Raw genomic sequence first — 24,183 nt, 5'->3', positions numbered from 1 at the left:
AGTGGCCGGATCTCAGCTCACTGCAAGCTTCGCCTCCCGGGTTTACGCCGTTCTCCTGCCTCAGCCTCCCGAGTAGCTGGGACTACAGGCGCCCGCCACCTCGCCCGGCTAGTTTTTTTGTATTTTTTTTAGTAGAGACGGGGTTTCACCGTGTTAGCTGGGATCGTCTCTCGATCTCCTGGCCTCGTGATCCACCCGTCTCGGCCTCCCAAAGTGCTGGGATTACAGGCTTGAGCCACCGCGCCCGGCCTCCTCTCTCTCTTTTAACAGCGTAGTGTGGGGATCATATTTTCTCTTTTTTGTTTATTATTACATTATAAATATATTTTATTTTATTACTGTATATTTTATTTTATTTTAGACAAGGTCTTGCATTGTCAGCCAGCCTGGAGTGCAGTGGTGCAATCATAGCTCACTGCAGCCTCAAACTCCTGGGCTCAAAGGATCCTTATGCTTCAGCCTCCTAAGTAGCTGGGACTACAGGTGCACGCCACTGCCCCTCGCTTTTTAAAAATTGTTATTTTTTTTGTTGGGACAGGGTCTCACAATGTTGTTCAGGCTGGTCTTGCACTCCTGGGCTCAAGTGATCCTCTTGCCTTGGCCTCCCAAAGTGCTGAAATTACAGGCATGAGCCACTGTGCCTGGCCAGAAATATTTCTTGAATGGAGTAAAGAAGAAAGAAGGAAGAAAGAAAGGAAAGAAAGGAGAAAGGGAGGGAGGAAGGAGGGAGGAAGAGAGGGAGGAAGGAGGGAAAGAGGGAAGAAAGAGAGATGGAGGGAAAGAGGGAGAGGGGAAGGAAGGAAGGAGGGAGGGAGGGAGGGAAGGAAGGAAGGCAGGAAGAAAAGGAAGGGAAGGAAAGGAAGGAAGGGAAGGAAGGAAGGAAGGAAGGAAGGAAGGAAGGAAGGAAGGAAGGAAGGAAGGAAGGAAGAAGACTAAGCAATGGTGTTGCTGGATGTGGAGGGAGAAGGCCTGATCTTGAGGGAAAATTACCAAAGGGAAGTCTGCTTTTGTTTCCTCCCTCAGGTAATCTCACTTGCTCTGTGAGTAGTCCCTCCTTATTCTCCTAGCTCCCCTTCTGGGCTCCTGGTGCCTGCCCTCCCGCCCCCCCCCCGCCCCCCCACCCCCCCTCCCCCCCACCCCCCCTCCCCCCCACCCCCCTCCCCCCCAACCCCCCCCCCGCCTGCTGCCTGTTCTCTTCTGACTCACCTCTCAGAAAAACTAATTCTCACTCACTTGTGACAATAGGGCATTCCCATTCAAAGGGAGTTATTATTTTTAGCTGCCTTCAAAGGGTAAAGCCAAAGAAATGAATACCTAATGGTGAAATCTCTGCTACTAATGAGGTTGGAGGACTGTACTAATCCCCTGAAATTACATTCAGGATGTGGCTATCCCTCTGTCCCAGGTAAGGGCTGGGTGCCCACCCCCAAGTCAGGCCAGGATACACGGCCTTCTGGACTGTGCCAGTCTCTGTCACCTCTCTCCCCTCCCTCATTCACCACTTTCCCAAGATAAATCAACCAGGTCAGTCAACACGTTTTGGTGAAAAAGAAACAAGTTAGTCTTTTGACTCGACAAAGTGGGCCTTTCTCGTGGCAGAGGGGCTGGGGCAGTCAGGAGCATGTGGAATCAGCACTGCTGGGCCAAGACAAGGCCCCTTTTGTGTTCAGGGACAAAGATAGAGTGTCCCGGCAAGATGGGGCCAGGGCCTTTCCAACGCCAGCTCCGGCAGCCTGGATTGGCTGGCAGGCAGACAAGTCTACCCTGTGACTGGGCGGCCCAGGCTCCCAGCCACTGGCCGCCCCACCCCTCCCTTTGGCAAACAGTTGGGTGGGGGTGAAATAAATTGTGAAACCAGACTGTCTGCCCTGTCCTGGCCACCGGTGCTCTTGGGGCTGGGAATCCTCAAACCTAACAGACCTGGTACTTGGGGGCTGAGAGTCCTTAAATCTGCTATTTCTGTGGCCTTTGGAGATGAAAAAAACTTGGCTTTGGTTCCAGGTTGGGTGACCTTGGGCAAGTCACCCCACTTCTCTGAGCCTCTGTTTCCCAGTCTGCACAATAGTACAATAATAGTTCACCTCCAGCTGTGGTATAGGTTCAACAAAATGGCATCTCTAAGGAACAGGGCACATGCCTGGCACAGAGAGGGCACACAACTGCCAAGTGCACCGCTCTTTACAGTTTACCACTTCGTATCTACTATCTCATTTGATGCTCAGAAAACTACCCCTACCTGTGGAGGCGGGATAATCATCCCCATGGACTGAGGCTTGAAGGAAATTTAGAGAATCTGAATTTCCAGGGATGTGGGCATTCTGGAAGGGCACCTGGTAAGGTTATGTGCGGCCCAGGCTGATAGATCCTGAGGAAGATGGTGAGAGAGAGAATCTCCAAGGTGTAAAAACTTGAGAGGGTCAGATACTGACGTAGTCATACCCCCAGGTCGTTGCACTGGCTGTGCCCTCTGCAGGGAATGCCCTTTTCCTCCCCTCCCCGCTCCCCGCCGGGTCAATGCTGCTTGACTTTTTAAGACAACTTAGCCTAGGAAAGGAGGAAGCTCACCTTTCACTGGAACTCTTCTGTGCTTAAAATTTTTGCTATGTGGAAAAATGTTTAAATGGAAATATTTTGTTGAATGGTTTTTTCATTCAACAGATATTTGTGGAGGACCTACTCTTCATCAGACACTGATGCCAGATAGGGCTAAGCGAGATAGAAGAGGTCCTGGCCTCAGGGAGCCAACATTCTAGCTCAGGGGCTCTCAGCTTTCGCCACATGGGGATCACTTGGGGAGCCTTAAAAATTATTGATGCCTGGGCCTCACCCCAGCTATCTTGACTCAGTTGGTCTGCAATGGGGCATTTTCTTCTTCTCCATCTTCTTCTCCTTCTCCTCCTCTTTCTTCTCCCCTCCCCCTCCCCCTCCTCCTCCTCTTCTTCTTCTTCTTCTTCTTCTTCTTCTTCTTCTTCTTCTTCTTCTTCTTCTTCTTCTTCTTCTTCTTCCTCTTCTTCTTCTCTCCTTCTCCTTCTCCTTCTCCTTCTCCTTCTCCTTCTCCTTCTCCTTCTCCTTCTCCTTCTCCTTCTCCTTCTCCTTCTCCTTCTCCTTCTTCTTCTTCTTCTTCTTCTTCTTCTTCTTCTTCTTCTTCTTCTTCTTCTTCTTCTTCTTCTTCTTCTTCTTCTTTCTTCTTTCTTCTTCTTCTTCTTCGACAGGGTCTCCATTTGTTGCCCAAGCCGGAGTGACTGCATTGGCCCTATCTTGGCTCACTGCAGCCTCGACCTCCCAGGCTCAAGTGATCCTCCCACCTCAGCCTCCTGAGTAGCTGGGACGACAGGGACACGCCATCACGCCTGGCTAATTTTTATCTTTTGTAGAGACAGGGTTTCGCCACGTTGTCCAGGATGGTTTCAAACTCCTGGACTCAAGTGATCCATCTGCCTCAGCCTCCCAAAGTTCTGCTGTTACAGGTGTGAGCCATTGCCGCACCAGGCTCTGCAATGGGGCACTGGGATTTTAAATAGCCAATCAGGTGATCCCAGAGCCTAACAGCATGGAGAACCATGGTTTTGGGGAAAGGAGACAAATGAACAAATCACCAAAATGCACAGACCATGATACGTGCATACGGTGAAGGAAATCTATACCAGGAAGAGGGACCAGCGTGATAGGGTTGTTGTTTAAGATGGCCCTACCCTAGAGGGCCCCTTGGGGTGGGGGGATACTGCAGCAGGGAGTGGGGCAAAGAAAGCGAGGAGATGGATCATTGGAAACCTGGGGGAAAGCAGTCCAGACACAGGGAAACAGCAAGCATGAAGGCCCAGGGATGGGAAATGGTGAATGTGGTGAACAGCAAGGCAGCTGGTGTGGCTGGAAGGCTGCAGATGGGTGGCGAGGGAGAGAACAAAAGGAGGCAAGGTTGAGAGGAGTCCTGTGGTTCCCCCAGGCCTGAAGGAGTTAGCGCTGCCTCAGGACCTGACTATCTTCTTATTCTTAGCGCTAGTAACCCAAATAGAAACTGGCAAGAAGTGCCTGGTCTGAATATTGGGATCATTCTTGCCTGTCCCAGCAGGCTCAAAGTGAGCCCAGAATGGGTGGCCTCTTCCTCCTTCTCCCTTACCCCAAGCCCAGAGCCCACAGAAGCATGTGGCTTGGAGGAGACAGGTAGCTACCACAGGTCAAGGAGTCCCTGCCCTGTGCCTTGGGAAGGACCTGCCCTCCCTCTACAAGGTTAGACAGCTGGACCTGCCTGACCTGGTCCCGGGGGGCCCTGGAACTAGGAAGGGCTCTGGCCTCACGAATCACAAACTGGCACGACATCACCTTGTCCAATGGACATTCCAGAGGGTGAAAATTCCAGAATTCTTAATATTAGAGTAATAACTTAGAAAGTTATTTTAGAGTGTTGTATTAGAATTGCATTCAAATAATACAGAAATGTCATATTGCGTTAGCAGCCTAGATTGGAATGTTGTGGTACAATGTCTTATAATATTGCATTAGGACATTATGTAATGTTATGTGTTAGAATGGTATGTTGCTCCAGAGTGTGGGATTAGAATATTGGTTAGAATTGTGCTGAAATGTTGAATTAGAATATTAATCTGTGTTAGAACATTATATTTGAATGCAACGTTATAATAGTATATTAGTGTTACATTAAAATATATTGTGTTGAAATGTTTTCTTAGCAAGTTTTCTTAGAATTGCATGTTGAATCTTAAAATCAAAAGGGAGTGCGTGAAATTGTGGGGTGCTTTGATGGCATGCAGAACACTGCCTGACCTAGGAAGGGTGGAGTAGGGGTGGCAGGGCCTGGATTTGGGCTCAGTACTGACACTGAGCCTTCCCCTGCTCTTCCTCTCTCTGGACCTCAGTTTCCCCATTTTTACATCAGGAGCTCTTGGGCAGTGTGGCCTCTAGGGCCTCTCTCATGCCGACTGTTATGGGGCTCTGAATGCTGGACATTCACCCTACGCCAACTCCCGGGCAGGAAGTGAAAATTCTGCTTAACAATGAGATTGATCTTATCAGGGAATGAATGACTTTCTGGGAGTAAACAGCTTCCTCACTGACAGGAAAAGTAAGAGGATCAAGTGACCAGGGTGAGAGAAACTCCAGACCAAGCAGGCAGGAGTATAGACCTCCAGCCAGCTGCTCACTCTTCCCTAAAGGCACAATGACTCCATCCTGCACACTGGGGGTGAACCAGAGTCTACTTCTTCCTTCTAGAAACATTGCCCATCCATCCCACCCAGCCTTCTCCAGACCCCCTGGCTGACCACAGTTTTAGGCTGCTATCCCTGACTGATGGGCCTAATGCTGAGTTCTGAGCACCTCGTCTTTGCCCCTTGACTTTGACTGGACCCTTGACCATCTCTGTTTTCCCCCTCCCCTGTGTGTATCAGGGCACTTCAGAAGTAGGCCTGGAACAGGTGGTTTCGGCAAAAATATCCTGGGCTTTCCCACCTCAACTCTCCCTGCCCCTCACTCCCTAGAAGAAAAAACAAGTGATGCCAAGGCAACCTGGAAAAATCCTTCTGTACGTCTTCAGGACTTGCATGCACCACCACCCATAGACCCTGTGGTCCATGATCCAAGACAAGGGGTTAAGAGCAAGGCCCAGCAGACCGTCAGTGCTCTTGTACAACCCACTTCCCCGTCTGAACCTGTGTCTTCCACTGCAAAATGAAGTAAGGGTTTTGACCTTATTAAGCATGATGAGCATGAACTTGAGGTAACACCTGCAAACCATTCAGCTCAGCACTTATCAAGTGGCAAACGCACTGAGCTTGTTGAGGTTGAAGTTGTCTAGAACTGGGCACACCCCACACCCACCCTAATGCCTTCAGCTTGAGGTCTGGGCCCCAGCCTTCCTGCATACTACAGATTGGAGGGTAACATTCATACCTCGTGGTCATCCTGAAATGAAAGGGGAAATCCACAGGAGAAAGACAGCCAGGGGTCTTGGTGATTGGAAGAAGGCTTCCTTAAGAAGCTCGTAGTGGACATGATGTTTTTTGCTTAAATAAATCTCATGATACTTTTGAGGGCAGACAAGGCCCAGAGGCTGGGCAGGGTTCTAGGCCCACATGGCATCACTGGCTGACCTCTTTCTATCTCAGAGATTCAGTTATCTCATCTAGAAAATGGGGCTTTAAAAGGTACTTCTTTCACAGGGTCATTGTGGGGGTCAAATGAGATGGTCTAACTCATAAATCTAGGAAAGGCCGTGAGAGGCCTGGTGTGGTATAGGGATGGAGAACAAAAAATAACATGAAGAAAAGGAGAAATGAAAGGGGAAATGGAGGGGCGGAAGAGATAACTTAGAGAAATTGCATGCTATGGGCAGTCCCTGAGGCAGTTGCCAAGGCAACTTAGAGAAACAGGAGGTGGTGGGCAGTCAGTAGCTCTGCCATTAGCTTGTTGTGTGACTTTCAGCTTGTTCCCTGCCCTCTCTGGGCTTCAGGGTGCTCATGGGTAACACTGGCCTGGACAACTCCAATGGTATACCCACCCACCTCCCTTGGTCCCCTGGATTCCCTGATATGCAGCCACAAGCCCTGAAGTGCTTGGCTGGGGAGACTAGAGTTGATCACAATTCTTAAGCACCTTCACTCCTACCTTCATGGTTGGACCATGGATGGCAAGGAAAGGATCTCAAATTTTTGGAGGTGACAGCTGGGACAGCTGAAGATGGTCAGGTTCAATCTCCTGTCTGAAGCTTCAAGATTCAAGCTCCTGCCTGAAGCTTGGTGACAATTCCCAGACCCTACCTGTCCACTTTCACTGTGGTTACCTAGTGGGGATAGTGGAAATTGAGCAAATGTGTGTTAGTAATAAATGGCTGGTGTGAGAGCAAAGGAGTGAGCAAGCCAGATCCAGTTCTTGCTCTCATGGAATAACATTTGGGGAGTAGGGTGAATAATACGTTAGAACTCTGCTATTTGGTGCATATATGTATGTAATTGTTATATCTTCTTGATGAATTGACACTTTTGTCAGTATATAATGTTCTTTGCCTCTTGTAAACATATTTGACTTAAAGTCTATTTTGTGTGGCATTAGGATAGCCATCTCAGATCTCATCTGATTACTGTTTGTATGCAATATATTTTTTCGTTTTCACATTCGATCTATGTATATCTAAAATGAGTCTTTTGTGGACAGCATATAGTTGGATATTTAAAAAAATTCATCCTGTCAATTTACGCCTTTTGACTAGTTAGTTTAATCCATTTCCATTTAAAGTAATTACTGGTAATTAGGAACTTACTTTTGCAATTTTGTTATTTGTTTTCTCTCAATGTACTGCTGAACTCTTCTAGTGAATTTTTCATTTTGGTTACTGTATTTTTCAGCTCCATAATTTATATTTGGTTCCTTTTTATAATTTCTATCTCTTTGTTGATATTATAATTCGGTTCACATATCATTTTTCTGATTTCCTTTAGTTATTTTTCCATGGTTTTCTTTAGCTCTTTGAGCATTTTTAAGACGGTTGTTTCAAAGTCTTTATCTAGTAAGTCCAATGTCTGGGCTTCCTTAGGGATAGTTCCCATCAATTTATTTTATTTCTTTGAATGAGCCATGTTTTCTACTTCTATGTTATGTTTTGTTGTTATTGTTGTTGAAAACTGGACATGTGAAAAAACAGCTTCCTCTCCCAGGCTTTGCAAACTGTCTTTGTGTTACACAGTCCTTCACCAAGGTGAAAGCTTCAGGTCTTCTCAGGGCTTTTCTGAGAATGAATCTTGCCTGCTCCTAAATGTGGTTTACTCAGTTTTTCCATATGTACAGCTGCTTTTGAATGTCTTACTTTTTCAAAGAATCTTACCCCAGCACTCAGCTTCTCCTTAGGGCCACAGATGGTCTATTTTGTGTGTCCACCCATAATCTCTTACCCCAGTCATCTATGGGTCTATAGTGTCCCTGCAGCTTCCACCAACAGTGCCCTTAGCTTCCCTCTACCTGACATTTTAGTTAGATAAAACAGAGAGCTGTCCTCCAGGCAGGCCTCAGACCAGTTAGAGTGTTGCCAGTAAGGCAGGCTTGCTCCCTCTGGCTCAAGGGAGGGAAATGCGCTGCTCTGCCAGGGAGGGGATTGGGCAAAAGGGAGTAAAAATGCCACAAAACTTTTTCTACTGTTTGAAGGTGGCTTTTTCTTGATTAGGTGTTCACCTGGATGCTGTAAACCTTTGACTGTTTTCCAGAGCTCCTATATTAGTTCTAAGCCAGTCTCTGGTTGTTTTCTTGATGCTTCCATGGGGTGAATGACAGCTTGGAGCTTCCTAGTCTGCAATTTTGCAGCTGTCACTCCTCCAGTGGACGGTACATTAGAAGCACTCAAATATCTAACTGCACATTACAGGGAAATGAAGAGCATCACTGGTGTGAATGTCTGCAGGGAGGAAGGTACCAGGGATAATTGGGATCAGAAAAGGCCTTGGGGAAGGTATGATTTTTGAACTGAAAGAGAGGAAGGAAAAAGCCAGGAAAGCAATTCAGGAAAGCACAAAAGCAAAGACCTTGAGGTGAAGAGGAACCTGGTTTGTTCTAGGCCCTATTGGAAGGATGGTGTGGCCAGAGCCCAGGGAGGCCTGGGGATCAGAGCACAAAGGGCCTGGGGGCTGGGATGAGCAGCTCGACCTGTATTCTGTGATGAGAGCCCACGGAGGGCTTTAAGAACTAAAGAGACCTTGTGATTTTTGTTTAAAATGACAAGGCTGCATTGCAGGTAAGGCCTAGAGTGGGAGCAGGGAGACCAGTGACGAGGCTGGTGTAGATGCCCTGGCGAGAGATGAAGCTACAGTCTGGGAACTAAGGGTCAGTTCTTAGCAGCGGTCAGAGGAAGCAGAATTTAGTGGGAACAGCTGGCAGCATCCCTGCAGACTTTCAGAGGTGGACCAGGGAACATTCTTGGCCAAGTCAAACCAAGACTGGTGCTGGGACAAGAGGCAGGAGGGACATTTTTGTCCCTGTGGCTTCCTTTGAAGTTCTAAGCTCTGCTTCTCCCAGATGAGCCTTTCCCCGGGAAAAGGAAGACAAACTGTGTCTCTGTGATTTCAGAACCAGCCTCTGAAAGGTTTTTCAGACAGGAACTGGACCTTGAGAAGATGGGGAAGCTGGGCCCAAGGAAGGGCTGTGGCCATCGCCTCACAGCGTGTCGTCCTCCTTTGGGGGAGATGAGTCAGGGACTGCATCACCCAGTTCCTGCTAATACTCAGATGTCAGCATTTTCAGTGTGTTTGAGGTTAAACTCAAGGATTCCATAGTTGGGCTGGCCTGGTCAGAGTCCTGAGCTTTCTGGCTCACAGAGTGATGCTGTGCTGGCCACTCCCCCTCTCTGAGTCTCAGTTTCCTCATCGGTACCACTGGGGTGATGATAGTCCTCACCACACTGGTTATTGTGAACTGTGTGAGATAACACGTGAAGAGCACTTAGCAAGGCGCCTGGCTCACAGTGAGTAATCAATCACTGATTTTTGCAATGACATTTCTATTTACTGTGATAAGAGTAAGTATTATCTGGGGACCCTGGTGACAATTTTAGGCACCCAGCAGAACCACAGAATCTCACTTAGTTTGGTTTGGGAGGATGTCAGAGAGTGATCTCCACTTCCTGTTCCTTATTTAGCCACGGACCTCACCTGTTCTCAGGCCACACAGCCTACCTCTTGTCTAAAGTGAAATGTCATGGGTCAAAGAGAAGGAAAGATAACCTGTGACCAGGAGGACCACGAGGACCATTTGAGCTGGACCTTAAGGTTAGGTGGGAGCAACACAGGCCAAGACATTCCAGGAGAAGAGAGGAGCCACAGCCAGGGCTTAGAAGTCGAAAAATGATTCTTATTCCTTTCGGGTAGGCAGAAGAGAGTGACTCATTTTGGCCACAGTGGAGAACTTGTGATGGGATGGTGGGTACAAGGAAATGAGGTTGTAGCTAGATCACGGATGCCAGGGTGGGGGAAACTGGCCTTCACCTTGAGGTGACAGGGGCAGGGGGCTATGACTGTTTCTGAGAAAGAGAGGGCCATCCTCAGAGCTGGACGATGTGAAGGTCACTCCATCAGCTTGAACATAGGCAAGAGGCCCAGAGACCTGCTGGAGCCTCTCTGTGGTCTAGGCCAGGGGTGTGGAGGCCCACTTTGGGCAGTGAAAATGCAGATGTAAGGAGATCCCACAGGTATGAAGGGGGTAGAATCAACAGGACTTGGCAACTAACTAGAAGGGGCAGGGGTGAGGGAGGACCCAAGCGTGACTCCCAGATGCCAGCTTGGGCAATGGGGTGGTTGAAAAGAGGTCAAGGATGGAGGCGGTTTGGGGAGGAAGATGGCGGGGGTGGGGACAGCTCTGAACACACCTTGCCTGAAGAACCCATGGGCCACCTGCACCGGCACTTGGCTCTATAGGTCTGGACCTGGAGAGAGGTCTCAGGATTGGGAACAGGTATTTGACAGCGTGTATTGCCCTGAGTTTGGCTGGCTTGTTGAGAAGACAGGTGAAGGAGGGGAGACGGGGCAGGTATGCCAGTTGCTGCTCTCTCTTTGGCCTCAGCCCTGGGACAAGCTTGTCCCTCTCCTTTGCTACCCTCCCCCTCTTCTTCTCATCTCACTTCCTTCTGGCTCTTACTTAGCTGCGTCATTTTAGGGAACTTGGAAACCAGGCCCGGTGTCTTTAACTTACAAAATTATACACTCCAATGAGCCGGAAAGGGGCTTTTGGAATAATTCTATTGAAAATATGTGGGTTTTCGCCTTGAAATGATCTTCCTGAAATTATCCCCTTTCTCTCTTTATAAATATTAAAAAGAAGGAATCTGAGCTTACTGCTTCAAATCTCTATTCAGGGACTTTTTCTTCTGCCTCCCAGGAAAGCAACCAGTCATTTCTGAGGAAGAAAAGGACGAGGCTGGCGCAGTTTCCTTTAACATAACAACCCCCACCCCCTTCTGAAATCCACTTTTTGGAATACCCCTGACCAATCCCTCCTTGCTCCCCACTACAGCTAAGCTGGGATTTGCTGGAATATTGTGTGTCAGTGTGGGGGTGTGACAGAGGAGCTACTCCAGGAAAGGTGGCAAGGGGAAGGTGAAGAAGGCTAGAGAGACAGGCAGAGAGAGACGGGGAGAAGCAGGGACAGGGATGAAGGAGAGACAGAGACAGTGGCAGTGACAGAGATACAGAGATGAGAGATATACAGAGAGATACGAAGAGACAGAGAAAGAGAGACAGAGGGACAGAGAGAGAGACAAAAAACAGAGAGGAAGACAGAAAGAGACAGAGAAGGAGAAAGAGACAGAGACAAGGACAAAAGAAGGAGATAGAGTGACAGAGGGATGGAGAGGGGCAGGGAGAAAGACAGAGAGAGAGAGAAAGAGGGAAAGAGAGAGACAAGGCATATACACATCCACACACACCCAGAAAGAGAGGCAGGAGGGAAAGCAAGGGAGGATAGAGCAGAGACAGAGAGAGAGCAAGAGGGAGAGGGAGATAATGCTAGGGAGAAAGGGAGAGATGCGTAAGAATAGAGAGGGAGAGATGAGCTGCGGGAAGAGACGTGGAGACACTGAAACCCTGGATACTGAGGATTAAAGGAGAGACAGAATATGGGCGGGGGGAGGTGGGGAGAAGAGAGAAAGAGAGAGAAAGAAGAAGCACGCTGAGGAGAGAGAAAGTAGCACACAGATGCAGAGAGACAAAAAGGGAAGACATAGGAATAGAGTAATGGGGAGGGCTGGGGACGAGACAGAGCTAGAGGCAGAAAATGATAAAGAGAGAGAGAGGCCCACAGAATGGAGACAACGCAGATTGACAGATGGGGTAGAAAAGAGCCAGAGAAATTGCAAGTCAGGAAGGAGGCAGGGGAGAGAGGCTGACACGGAGGGGTGGATGAGGAGACCTGATGGGCTCTGCAGCCTGCATGCAGGTGCAAGTGTGTGGCTTGTGAGCACGATGCCCTCTGATGGAGGGAAGCCCCTTGTTCCCAGCCCGGCCCCTCTGGTGCCTTCCTCAGTGCCTGAGAGTGGGGTGAAGCATTGCCTGCCTTTGATGCACAGAGGGAGGGACAGAGCAGACCAGTTAATAGGAGTGTGGTTTAGAACACAGGCAACCCCAAGTTCAAGCATCAGCTCTGCCAATCTCTGCCAACCCCCTTGGGGACTTTACTCAGTCTTTTGGAGCCTTGGCTTTCTTGTCTGGAAAATGGGGACAACCATACCTATCTGCATTGTAGGGTGGCTACGGTGCCTACAGGAGGCCTTGCTGTAAAGGGCGTGGCACAGCACCTGAGTCAGCTGCTATTGTCCAACCTGGAGTGTAGTGTGGGCTGCAGTCCTTCTGCGATCTCATAGTCCACTAGCAGACCCCTGCTGTGTACCCCTCCAGGGGTATGGTTTGACCCTTGGAGACCTGGGGGTCAAACCATACCCCACAGGCAACTTGGAAGAAATCCACAGGAGAGAAAAAAAGTAGGAAGTCTTGGTGGCTGGGAGAGTTCCAAGAGGGCATTTCAGGCAGCTGTGATGGGTTCAAGAGGAAACGGAGGCTTGGGTGCACTTCCCTGGTCTCCACCTCCTTGAAAGAGAACCCGGGGAGGACGAAAGTGTGACCTTGAGCCTGTCCAGGGCTTCTGCCTGCCTGGCTGACCCAGAGCGGGTTGGACTCCATGCTCTGTGAGGGCCTTTGAGGTCCTAACAGTCAGGGGTTCTCGAAGTCCATGATTGTAAGCAGCCCAACTGGGGCTGGGGGGTGATGGGGAAGGGTGTCCCCTACTCCTCCGCCTCCTCCTGCCAAGGCTGCGGAGGGAACAGAGGCTGCTGCCTTCTGAAGGATTTGTCACAAAGCGCGGTGGTCGGTTACCGGTTACCACATAAGCCAAGCCCTTGATCTGCTGTGTTTGAGGAAACCCTTTGTTCCTTTCAAGTCTCTATTCTCTCAGCCAGGGCTGGTGCGGAGACTGAAGCAGTGAGCTTTCTCTTTCTTCCTTTTCTTTTTGGATTTTTAAAAATAACTGGCTTGTGCATTCAGGCAGTGTTCCAGAATTGGGTTCCCAGGCTGGGGTTCAGGGCCAGGGACTCCAGCAGCCCCTTCATCCCAGGAAGGCGTCAGGGGAGGGAGAGCCTAAGGGCTGATGGGGAAGGAAGGGCACACACAGGTGCTTGAGAGAGGCTTGGGCTCAGGAACCAACACTGAGGGGAGACTGAAGATGGGGTTCTAACTCTGGCTATGCATCCCACCCATGTCCACTGTATCTTCTTCTGGACCTCAGTTTTTTTCAGTGCAGGGTTGGAGGCCAGAGCGGAGATGGCCACTTTTTCCCATGGCTGAGTCCATGCCAGACATTGCTCATCAATTGCCCTTCCCCACAGAGCTTGGATGAACCCCAAGAAGTCTTTTCAACACCGTGCTCTGGGTATCTACTGCCAATTGCATTTGGCATGCAAAATGAGACCTGCTTCCCGTCCTGACAGAAGATCATCTCTGAGGCACCAACGTGAAGTAGGGATGCAATAAATATTTGTTGGATGAATGGGCACTTCCTTTTTTAGCCCTTACTTCATGCCAGGCGTTGTTCTGAGTACTGTTCTAAACGGTGAACAAAGCAAAGTTCCTGACCTCAATCTCACATGTGAGGGAGACAGGCAATAAGCAAATAAGCAGAGAAATAGATCAAATATCAGGTGGTGATCAGTGCCATAAAGAAAAGTTAAAACGGCCGGGCGCGGTGGCTCAAGCCTGTAATCCCAGCACTTTGGGAGGCCGAGACGGGTGGATCACGAGGTCAGGAGATCGAGACCATCCTGGCGAACACGATGAAACCCCGTCTCTACTAAAAAATACAAAAAACTAGCCGGGCGAGATGGCGGGCGCCTGTAGTCCCAGTTACTTGGGAGGCTGAGGCAGGAGAATGGCGGGAACCCGGGAGGCGGAGCTTTCAGTGAGCTGAGATCCGGCCACTGCACTCCAGCCCGGGCGACAGAGCGAGACTCCGCCTCAAAAAAAAAAAAAAAAAAAAAAAAAAGTTAAAACAATAGAGAGTGACAGGCTGTGGGTCAGTGTGGGGGCACGTTGTGGATAAGATACCCAGAGATCTTCTGGGAAAGAGATATGGAGCCGACAAAGTGAGAGTCTCCTCAGAGTCCATCACTCTAGGACTTTGAGTCTAAATTTGTCTGACTCTAAGATTCTAATTTCGTTGAGTAAGATTCTAGAATCTCGTGAATCTAGGAACCTATAACTAAAATTATAGATTTTCACTGCTCTCATATTCCATGACAATGATGCTAGAATTCTGTGACTCTGAAATTCTAGGCTTCACTGATGCATCTTTTTGCTTGAATAGAACAGGATTCATTGCCTACCCTCTCCCCAGTACCCCTAGGAAATAGAGCTGAAAATAGAAACAGTCAAAACAACAAGCCATTCCAGCTCTAAGTGCCATAGTAAACAAATGGTCCAATGTTGCTCTGATAGTTTAATTGCGGCAGTTCCAGACAAGCCCATTCATGAAAGATCTTTAGTTGATGGAGAGGAGGAGTGAGCACCCAGGGAAGGGAGGCTTGTAGGTGGGCACTTGGGGGAGGTCTGCGTCACCACCCCAGCTGAGGATGACGCTCTGGGGAGCCTGTTGGGTTTCAGCAGCCAAAGCATTGGTGTTTGGATCAGGCCCCTTTGCCTTTAAGGATCACAATGGTGGCTATTTTAACTGGCACAGTAAAGAAGGGTCTCTTTGAGGATGTGGCATCAGAGCTAGACTGGAAGACTTAAGAAGATACTAGGTTGACAGAAATCCAGGGAAGTGAGTCCCAGGCAAAGGGGAAGAGCAGATTCAAAGGTCCTGAGGTGAGAGAGAGCTTGGCAGGTTCCCCAAGTATTCAGAGCATAGGACAGAGAGGAGACGGTATCAGAGGGATAAGCAGGGGCTGTGTCCTATAGGGGTTTGGAGGTCAGGGTTAGGAATATGGAAGCCACTGGAAAGATTTTAACAGGGGAGTGACATGATATAACTCCATATTCAAAAGATTCCTAAGTGCTTTGAGTAGAAGAGACTACTGGTGGCAAGAGTGGAAACTGAAAGACCAGTGAGAGTCCCCAGTGTTTCAGTGAGAAATGATGGTGGTTGGATTTAGATGGTGGCAGTGGGTCCATCTCTTTGTCTACCACTTTGTTCTTCCCTCTTTTCTTCCATTCTTCTATCTCTTCATCCATCCATCCATTCACCCACCTGCCCATCCATCCACCCATTCATCCATCCATTCATCCATCCATTCATCCATCCATCAATCCACCCACCCACCCACCCATCCACCCACCCATCCATCCACCCACTCACCCATCCATCCACCCACTCACCCATCCACCCACCCACCCATCCACCCATCCATCCATCCATTAACTAAACACATTGTGTCTATAGGGAGTCAGGTACAATGCTGAACAAGAATGAAATAAACATGGTTCCCAGCCTAAGGGGCTTACAAAACAGCAGGGCACGCAAAATTGCAATGTAATGTTATGAATGCTCCAGTTGAGGAATGCATAAGCACTGAGAAAGCTCATGGGAGGTAATTCCCTATGCTTTGTCCTGGAGGAGATGCTGATATTTGAGTTGGGCGTTTTGAAGGACACAGGAGTTGGACAGGCAGCAGAAGAGTGTTCCTGGCAGGGGCACACAGCTTGAGTAGAAAGCAAGGAGGTAGCATGAGTGAGCATGGCCTGTTCTGGAAATGTATAGATGTCTATGTTGGTTGAATCAACAGTTGTGAGTGGGGATGCTGATGGGAGAGGAGTTTGGGTCAACTTGGGAAGACACAGAGCAGCATATGCCCATGAGTGGGCCTGCCCCTTCCTGCTCGGCTCGGCCTGCCCCTATCAGAGCTGAATAATTGAATTAAGTACCAGCTCTTAAACAAGATGCAGCTGTTTAGCAGATGTTGCTTACACCCCAGATGGAGGTGCATCTTGGCGACGGGCACAACATTTCCAAGGCATCTAATTTGTGAGACTGTGGAGAGGAAAGAACTTCAAGATGCTGGCATTATTATTTAATAACCATCATTAATTACACACCCCCTCCCTCCAGCACCACTGCATGTCAAACATTTCTGCTGGATTCAGACTGGAGGCACAGAGGCGGGCTGGCAGGTGGGCTTGGGGGTTGGACTTGCTGGTTCTTATTCAGAAAAACGAATAAGGGAATAAAAAAATCATCAATCCACAAAGACTTCAAGAACTTTTATAATAATGGAAAATGACTTCTCTTGCATTTTTCATAAAATGGGTACAAATAATAAGTGCTATTGATTGAACCCCCACTCAGAGCCAGGGGCTATGCTGGGTGCATCTTAGACTTTGCCTCCAATTCCCTAATCCTCCCAACAGCCACGCACTGTCCTACCTCAGGGCCTTTGCCCTTGATGTCTCCTCCAACTGGGAACTTTCTTCCTCCAGACACCCACATGGCTAACTCCCCAGCATCCTTCAGAGCTTCACTTAACTGTCAGCTCCCTAGAAAGGCCTTCCCTGACCACCACTCCCTGAAATAATGTCCTCCACATTCTGACCTCCTTCTCTTGCTTTTTTTTTTTTTTATCACCTGATACACGTATATTTGTTAATTGTCTGTTTCTTTCTTTTAGATTTTACTTTCAAGGGCAAGGATTTTCGTTTCATTCATTGTGGCCTCCCCAGCAGTCAAAACAATGCTTGACACAGGACAGAGTTCCTTTTTTCTTTTTTGAGACGGAGTCTGGCTCGGTTGCCCAAGCTGGAGTGCAGTGGCACAATCTCGGCTCAGTACAACCTCTGTCTCCTGGGTTCAAGTGATTGTCCTGTTGCAGCCTCTGGAATAGCTGGGATTACGGGTGCGTGCCATCATGCCCAGCTATTTCTTTTCTTTTCTTTCTTTCTTTTTTTTTTTTTTTTTGGTTATTTTCAGTAGAGATGGGATTTCACCATGTTGGCCAGGCTGGAATCCAACTCCTGACCTCAGTGACCCACCTGCATCAGCCTCCCGAAGGGCTGGGATTACAGGCATGAGCCACCGTGCCCGGCCCAGAGTTCTATAAATATTTGTTCAATGGGTGGGTGAATCATCAGTGGGTCTCACAAAAAAATGTAGCAGAAGAGTGTCAGGAAGATAAAATCTCTTTCCCAGGCATTACACAGCCAGCAAAGAGCAAGCTGGGATTTGAATTCAGCTCTAATTCTAAAGCTCTGCTCTTTTCATTAAGGACTTTGTTTTTCCTCTCCATAGCACTTATTTCTCCTTCTCCTTCTCGTTCTCCTTCTTCTTCTGACAGAGTCTTGATCTGTCACCAGGCTGGAGTGCAGTAGTGTGATCTCAGCTCACTGCAACCTCCGCCTCCCAGGTTCAGGCGATTCTCACGCCTCAGCCTCTCGAGTAGCTGGTGGCATGTGCCACCACGCCTTTGTATTTTTAGTAGAGATGGGGTTTCACCATGTTGATTAGGCTGGTCTCGAACTGCTGACCTCAGGTGATCCACCCCCCTCAGCCTCCCAAAGTGTCAGGATTACAGGCGGGATTACAGGCATGAGCCACCACGGCCGGCCCACTTACTTATTTACCTATTCATGTGTTTAATGTCTGTGCTTCCCACTACAATGGCAGCTCCACTGAAGGCCGAGTTCATCTGTTTTGTTCACAGCTGAATCCCCAGCCCCAAAACAGTACCTGGCACCCAGGAAATGCTTCGTAAATATACGCTGAATGAAGGAAAGAGGGTCTGGGATATGGGAGGCTGGAGGTGTTCACACCCTTGCTGGGTCTCCGACTGGGTGAGACGGTGAGGAGCTCCAAGATGTTTTCCACTTCCCTAACCCCTCCCACATACAGACTTATTTACTCTTGGAAGCAGTGCTGCAAGGGAAGTATTATCCAAACCATTTTACAGATGGAGAAATTGAGGCTCAATCAGAGAAATGATTTGCCGTTCTCAAGGTCACCCAGCTAGTAAGTGTCAGAGCTGGGATTTAAACCCAGGCCTCCAGAGCTCACTTGTCATGCAAAAGGGACCCTTAGTGCTTGCTAGCTCTGCCCACCCAAAGGCAACAGCTAGAAGGTCCAGAAGGTCCATTCACAATCTGTGTGTTTCCCCTTCAAGGTCGGGGGTGTCAGCACCAAGGTGAAACTCACACTTAATTCACAACTCCCAGTTTTGTCCATTTCAGTGAAAACTTTCATGTTATTTTAACCCAAATCCCCTGTCGACTTCAATGAAAGCTTTGAATCCATGAGGAAGGTCAGAAAGGGTTTTTTGGAGGTAGCACAGGCGCCCAGTGGAAATCATATTAGCATATTCATTATCATCAGGGCCCTTTGAATGTGTTTTTGAGCTGTTCCCTTCAAGTGACTGGAAACAATGGCTCCTTTCTGTTCACAAATTCCTGGGCTTGAAGTGGGCTGTGGCCAGCTCCTGTGTGCTTCTCTGCACTTTCCAAATGGTCACAGTGAACCCGCGTTGCATAAGATAACGGGGAGGATGTCATCCACTAGGAGTGCTGGTGGTGAATGAGGCGCTTTGTCTGGGTTTGGAAGAAATATCTCCTCAAGTCACTTAGGCAGCTGTGGTGGACCCCAAAGATGGGCTCAGGTAACAAAATATGTTGTTAAACTGTCTTCTAAGGAGGCTGGACCCTATTAACAGGAGGTTCCTAAGTGTGGCAAAGAGTCGGGGCTGGGGCTAGGGTAACAAGGTAGTTGCTCAACTCTGGCAAGTGCCAGGATCACCCAGGGAGCATTTAGCATCAATCAGTGCCCAGCACCACCTCACCAGGCCATCTGGATGCAAATCTTGGGAAGTGGGGGAACAAACAGGCATCAAAGGTTTGTAAGTGTCCCCAGATGCAAATAGGCAGCTAGTAAGCAGAGCAGAACGTCTCTCTCCTCCAATCAGAGGGAAGGAGAAAAGAGAAGTTGTGGGTGGGGTATAGTGGGGAGGGAGGGCTACGGGAAATCCTCTGGGCATGTGTTGGGAAAAGAGAACTTCAGGGAAAATTGCTTTTTTTCTCTCTCTCTAAAGAAAATTCTCAAACTGCAGAAAGTGGAGAGAACAGTACAGCGACCCTACATGCTTGTTACCAGCCTCACCTGTCACCCACATGGAGTCCTTCCCATTTGTGGGGTTTCCAGGTGTGTGCCTGTCCCAGGGAGGCCATGTGGCCCGCTGTCCCAGAACCTTCCTTCTGTGAAGCCCACGCCACTCCCCAGTGATTCTGACAGTAGATCCTTGGTGGGAACACAGAGCCCCAGCTCTCAGCCTAGACAAGCTTTGACAGAAAAGCCAGCAACTGGGACACAAGTCCTTTTGTATTAAGGGAAAAAAAAAATAGTTCTAATTAAAAAGAAATCCCCACCTATTTGGACTAATTCCTCCATGACTAGTTTCTCCTTAGTTCTCCTGTTTTTGGACAGGGCCTGAGGCTGATTTCCCCTGAATAGGATCAAAGAAGTGATGGGACTAGTCGAGGGCTTGGAACACTCAGAGGGTGGCTGCTGGGGGCGTGAGAACTGAGTAGGGATGGCTCCAGGAAGTCCTCTTATGTGTGCTTCTTTGTTCTTTTGACAAAGGTTTGCTGAGCACCTACTATGCGTCAGACGTCGTGTTCTAGGTAAGGGGGATACATCTGATGGAAGAAGATGCTTCCCTAGACGTAGCTTACATCCCAGTGTGGGAGATGACAAGAAACAGTAAGTCAAATCTACCGCGTGTCAATAGATGGTGTTAAGTGCTACAGAGAAAGTTAAAGCAGGGAAAGAGACTGGGGAGGGTGGTAATTTTTAATGAGGTACCCAGGAAAGGCGTCTCTGCAGACCCACACAAGTGAGAGAGGGAGCCGTGCCGGAGGGGCACTCCAGGCAGAGGGCACAGCAGACGCAAAGGCCCATGGGTGGGAGTTCTCCTTCCAGGAGCGGTGAGCACCCTCGAGTGGTTGGAATCGAGGAAGGGCTGGGGAGAGTGCAGGGAGGTGAGGTCGGGGAGGCAGGTCTGTAGGGGAAACTGAGGAGGTCGGACTGTGTGACTTAGGAAGCCTTTGTTTTTCCTTTGAGTGAGAAGGGCAGTGATGGGTGATGGGTTTTGAGCAAGAGGATTGCAAGCTCTAGCTTAGGTTTTAACAGGACATCTCTGCTGAGTTCAGAACAAGTTGTAGAAGGCAGGCCAGAGGCAAGAGGAGGCTGTTGTGTCACCCCAGGTGACAGACAATAGTGGGTCAGACTAGGGTGGTCATGGAGGGCATGGATACATTTAGAAGGAAGAGCCAATGGAATTTGTGGACTGCAAGAATGTTGGAATATGACTCAGGACAATCAGGGCTGACTCCAAGGTATTCGATCTAAGCAACTAGAATTATAGAGTTGGCATTTCCTGATATGAAAATCCTGCAGAAGGGGTGGGTTTTGGAGGCACAATCAGGAGTTCCATTTTGGACGGGTGAGATGTGACATGCCTGCGTAACACAGATGGAGCTGTGGAGTTAGTAGCTGAGCATGAGGCTGGAGTGCAGGGGAGACGCCTGGCCCAGAGTCACCCCAGACACTGAGTGAGATCACTAAGGGTGTGATTGTAGACGGTGAGATGTGGACTAAGGTTCTGATATAATAGGAACTGGGCCAGGCCATGTCTTCTGGGCCCCATCACCTGGGGTTGATGGAGGGATGTCCTGATCCTACCTCCCTCTCCATTCACCACTTCCAATTCTTAGCATTTACCCTAAAGATAAATGGGAGAGCTGAGCTAGCCTAATTTTGGTTGAAAAGAGCAGAGCCTCTCTCCTAACTTGAGCCATGGGGGGTTGTTGTAAAGCTACATGCAGGGACTGGAAGGCAGGAATTTTGACCACACATCACAGAATACAATTTAGCTACTGGAACATCATTCAGGACCCAGTGCTCTGGGACTGAGTTAGTTCATAGTCATCTCAGGAGCAGAGGTTTGTCAAACTTCTCTCCCCCCCTTGTCTGTCTTGGAATTTTGGCTTACTCATTGCCCCTGTGACTTTACATTTGTTTGAATTATGTCATCTTTTAGGGTCTTTCAGCTTGTAGGCATTATCCCAGCTCTTTGTGGTCCAATTCAAACTGGCAGCCACCATCACTGCTGATGAGTTTAGTTAATTGGGCTCAGCCCTGCTGGGTGGAACTTCTGTCCCAGGCTGTATCATAGGCTGCTCAGCCTCTATTTTGGCAGTCTTTGGGTCAAGTGGCTCTTCCTGCCCCCATCAGGTGTTGTGGAAGTGTGGAGATATCGGGTAAGAATTCAAAGTCAACAACAGTAATGTCAACAGTAATAATAACAGCATGGCTATGTAGACTGCATCAGACAGACTGGGTTCCGGTTCAAGCCCAGCCTCCACCACTTACTATGACCTTGGGCAGCTTGTTCAGCCTAACTGCATCGCCATCTCTACATCTACAAGTGGGAAATAATAATGTTAACTACATCTTAGCATTGTGGTGAGCAGTATATAAACTAATCAAGAAGACTCTTATGGCATATAATTTAATCAGGGTTCAAAAAATACCAGTCACTCTTACGACTATTGGCTGAACAGTTCTTCTGCGCTAAATGAGGTGCTTTAAAGGTGCGCATTCTCATTTGATTCCTTATAAAATCCCAATGAGATAGGTTCTTTTTTCAGCCCCACCTTATAGCTGTGAAAGTGGAGGCAGAAGTGATGTGACTTATCCAAAGGTCCTTCAGCTAGTACAAGATGAAGCTGGGACACTCAAACACAGGTTTGTCTGGTTTCAGAACCGGTGGTCTCACTGTGCCCTCCCCCCTACCCCAGCAGGACATCTATATGTAAACGCTCACCCTGGGCCACTTCCTCTGCAAGACTGTGGGCAGGAGGCCCCCCAGAAGGTGTAGGGCACTCCCTGATATCCCACAACCCCACCCCCTACGCCAGATCTTTCTGCCTTCCAAGGAGATAATGCCTAGTCTTCTAAATACCACTCTGCTCCAGTGGGACTGTGCCCCTCACCTGCTCTGGCCTACAAAGGCCATTCCTGTTCCTTGTCCCGTGTGGTCCTCCACATTTCAATTACTTAGCAAAGCAGGGATTATTTCTTCCCATGTGACAGATGCAGAAACTGAAATTCACCAAAAGGATGGAACTGTCTCTTCCCCAGTCCTTACAAGGAGCATTTGGAGAAAGGCAAAACTGAACTTTTTTTTTTTTTTTTTTTTTTTTTTTTTTTTTTTTGAGACTGAGTCTGGCTCTGTCGCCCAGGCTGGAGTGCAGTGGCCGGATCTCAGCTCACTGCAAGCTCCGTCTCCCGGGTTCACGCCATTCTCCTGACTCAGCCTCCCGAGTAGCTGGGACCACAGGCGCCCGCCACTTCGCCTGGCTAGTTTTTTGTATTTTTTAGTAGAGATGGGGTTTCACCGTGTTAGCCAGGATGGTCTTGATCTCCTGACCTCGTGATCCGCCCGTCTCAGCCTCCCAAAGTGCTGGGATTACAGGCTTGAGCCACCGCGCCCGGCCGCAAAACTGAACTTGAGAGGAACAGGGAGTCACTGCATGTCCTCGAAGAGGGGTGAGAAGAAGGCACGAAAGACTGGGGTCAGAACAGAGAAGCTTGGAACTGGAGCGGAAAGGTGCCTCATTTACCTGGACCTATGCCCTGCTTAGCAATGTAGCCAGTTCTGCAAAGCCTCCTCCAGACTTGGGGTCCAGTCAGGGTGTAAAGGAAATAGAATGATATGAATTCCTGGTGCCAGTTTAATTTCATGAAATATGCCAGCATAGCCTTGGGGCTTGATGCAGGCTTCCCTACTGAAGGATCACAGCGGGAAGGGAGCATCTGCAGGCTCTTGGCTCACACTTGTCGCCTGTAACCTTCACATACCAGGCACAAGTCTTGCCCATGCGCTGGCACTGTCATCAGTAAACAGTCCCTGAGCTTCATATGTATGGGTTTCGCAGCACAGCTCTGGAATCTGACAGTCGAGAGTTTGAATCTCAGCCTTGCACCTACGCACTGTGTGGCCCGGAGCAAGTCGTTTAACCTGTCTGGGTTTCTGCTTCCTCATCTGTGATCCTCCCTCAGTGGGATACTGTGGAGATCAAGTGAGATATGTTCGTTTAGTGCTTGACACAGTGCCTGGTGTGTGGCCATTATTGTTCCACACAACACAAAACAATTCGGACACTTGCTGTTGGCATAGGAATGATTAAAAGATATACGGTATAGGAACATAACAAATAATAAAAAAGGAAAGATTATTTTGATGACAGAGTGGAGGATGTGTTAGGAAGGAGAAGACTAGTATTGAAACATCTCTGCTAGGAATAGTGTTTGGCTGTTGGTAGCAAAGAAAAAAAAAAAAAACCACCTAACCATGGAACAGATTTTAGTTGTCCTCAATACCTATGCTCCCCTTCTTCCTTAGTCAACAAAATCCCTAATTTTCATCGGAGTACATGGCATGCCTCCTGAAATAAAGATTAGTTTCCAGTTTCCCTTCCATATCCTAGGTATGCCCATGTAAGTTCTGGCCAGTGGAAAATGTTGTGTGTGACTTCTAGAAAATGTCTTAAAAGGGAGGGTAAACACCTTCCTCCACCCGTCCTCCACACTGTCTGGAATTTGAGACATGATGACTACATCTCAAGTAGCTCGGACCATGTGATGAGTTAAAGATGGCTGTGGATTCTTTGATCCTCCTCCCTTTGAGAGGAGGAGTCAGTTTCCCCTGTACTTAAATCTGGGCTGACCTGTGACTTCTTTGACCAATAGAGTATGGTGGAAATAATGCCACACCCATTCCAGGCCTAACCTCTAGGAGGACTGGCAGTTTCTGCTATGGCCTCTGGGAGCCATGAGCTGCCATGAAAAAGGTCAAACTACCCTGCTGGAGACAGCCACCTGGAGAAGCCCTGGGATTCCATGGAGAGGCAGAGGGACCCAGCTGAGCTCAGTGTTCCAGCCATCCCCACGAAAGCATCAGGCATCTAAGTGAAACCATCTTGATTCTCCAGCGTAGCCCAATCAGCACCTGAGTATCACTGAATGACTCTAGTCAGTGCTCCATGGATCACTGAAGGATCACCCAGCTGAGCCCTGCCCAAATTTCTGACTCACAAAACTATAGACAATACAATGGTGGTTGTTTGGGGGCCGTTTGTTATGCTGCAGCAATAAATAGCCAGAACAGACCAA

The 24,183-nt window shown here is 48.7% G+C and overlaps 1 gene segment (V, D, J or C); it reads left to right on the top strand.

Moving 5' to 3' along the window:
- Positions 1-24,183, top strand: part of LOC105481632 (tyrosine-protein phosphatase non-receptor type substrate 1-like) — a 127,791-nt gene that overhangs the window by 64,602 nt on the left and 39,006 nt on the right. The window contains exons 2-3 of the C gene segment in view: positions 19,040-19,149; positions 19,588-19,707.

This window comes from Macaca nemestrina, chromosome 15 (assembly GCF_043159975.1).
Source record: "Macaca nemestrina isolate mMacNem1 chromosome 15, mMacNem.hap1, whole genome shotgun sequence".
Classification (NCBI taxonomy): Eukaryota; Metazoa; Chordata; class Mammalia; order Primates; family Cercopithecidae; genus Macaca; species Macaca nemestrina.
This window is presented reverse-complemented; position numbering and strand designations above follow the sequence as displayed.